The following is a 302-nucleotide window of genomic DNA, read 5'->3' as shown; positions in this document are numbered from 1 at the left end:
CGGGAAAAAAAAATTACACTCTACCCCTCACAAAAAATGCAGAGAAAAATGTCCTCATAAAACACCTTTTGGGCTGCCCTTGCTTGTGCCCCAAAACATCTCAAAGCTCTGTTTAAAACTGACAAAATGTTTCCCTTATTCTACTCCCCAATTTTTAAGTACAGTCCATCAGGATATAAAATAGCAGTGCAAATTTTTTATTCAACAAACCCCTTTTCTCTTTAAAATGGCATTTTAAGGCTTTTAAAATTAGTTAGGGGAAAAGTTGTACGGGAACTGATATAAAAAGGGAGTATCCCTTT

The sequence above is a fragment of the Penaeus monodon genome, chromosome 24 (assembly GCF_015228065.2).
Source record: "Penaeus monodon isolate SGIC_2016 chromosome 24, NSTDA_Pmon_1, whole genome shotgun sequence".
NCBI lineage: Eukaryota > Metazoa > Arthropoda > Malacostraca > Decapoda > Penaeidae > Penaeus > Penaeus monodon.
The sequence above is the reverse complement of the archived record's forward strand: the minus strand, read 5'-3'. Positions refer to the sequence as shown.